At 45.8% G+C, this 1,157-nt stretch overlaps 1 non-coding gene across 1 annotated transcript; it reads left to right on the top strand.

Moving 5' to 3' along the window:
- The first annotated feature begins 582 nt into the window (after positions 1-582).
- Positions 583-711, top strand: LOC149990582 (small nucleolar RNA SNORA38). The gene has a single exon (XR_016508799.1). It is a non-coding gene; the product is annotated as a small nucleolar RNA SNORA38 (small nucleolar RNA).
- Positions 712-1,157: the final 446 nt, after the last annotated feature.

The following is a 1,157-nucleotide window of genomic DNA, read 5'->3' as shown; positions in this document are numbered from 1 at the left end:
CAGCCTACACTAAAAAGAGAATTCAATTCTAACTATGGGAAAGAGGCACCTAATCAGTACTTCGGCCACCACCCCTACCCCCACCCCATCCTTTGATTTATTTGAGAGCCCTATCTCATTCTGATTGGCCTGGTTGTTAGGAATTTCACTGCCAGAAGCAAGCTTCAAGAGCTTGAGTCAACCTAAACAAGTCCTTCTGTATACGGGAGAGATTTCCTTATAAAGGAGAAACACACAACAACAGCCACCACCATCAATATCCCAGTGACCCCTGAAGTTTTGAAACAGTCAACCCACATTCTAGGCTTACAAATTCAGAATCTCACTTTTCTATGCTGTCTAGGCAATATTCACAATTTTATATGGAGTATTAGAACATTAGTTTGTGTTAGGAAAATGTTGCAAAGGCCTTGGCCGGTGTGGCTTGGTTGGTTGGCGCATTGTCCCGTGCACCACAGGTTGGGGCACATACCTAGGTTGCATATTCAATCCATGGTCAGGGTACATGTGGGAGACAGTTAATCGATGTTTCTCATGTAGATGGTGCTCTCTTGCTCTTCTTCTCTCTCTAAAAATCTATAATTCTCCTACAAAGGTGTGTTTGTGGTTCCCTATCTTTGGACATGTAAGAATTGGAGACAAAGAAATGTGGACTTGGAGAAGTCGGGCCAGCTTGCTCTCTGCAGACTGAAGATCAACCTGTCAGAACATGGAGGCAGCTAGAATGCACACCTGGACTTTTGGTATATGCCAATCAACCTGGCCCTGGATTTAGCTGTTCCCAAAGGATATGCTGATGGATTTAACAGTTCCCAAAAGATATGTTGATGGACTGAAACCATTCCCAGGGGAAATGGTAATGGACCTAGCCTCATATGTTAACTAACCTGGTCTGTGGGGGTGGGGGGGCAATGAGATGTAAATGACCTACTGAATATGTTGATAAGCAAACTCACCCTTAACAAAATGTGTGGGTGACAATATAAAAAAAGGTGCCTGCAGAAGTGCAGGTGAGACTCCTATGGGCCCACGAGGTGGACTGGGAGTCCCCGTGCCCCTACAGGCCCTTGAGTTGGTCCGGTAGCTACCTCTCCCCTCCCCCTTTTCTCCCTTTTCCCTCAGTAAACCTATTGCCTGATCCCACAGTGGTCTACTGG

The sequence above is a fragment of the Furipterus horrens genome, unplaced genomic scaffold (assembly GCF_987537825.1).
Source record: "Furipterus horrens unplaced genomic scaffold, mFurHor1.1.pri manual_scaffold_17, whole genome shotgun sequence".
Classification (NCBI taxonomy): Eukaryota; Metazoa; Chordata; class Mammalia; order Chiroptera; family Furipteridae; genus Furipterus; species Furipterus horrens.
Note: the sequence above shows the minus strand (reverse complement) of the source record. Positions and strands in the feature narration are given on the sequence as shown.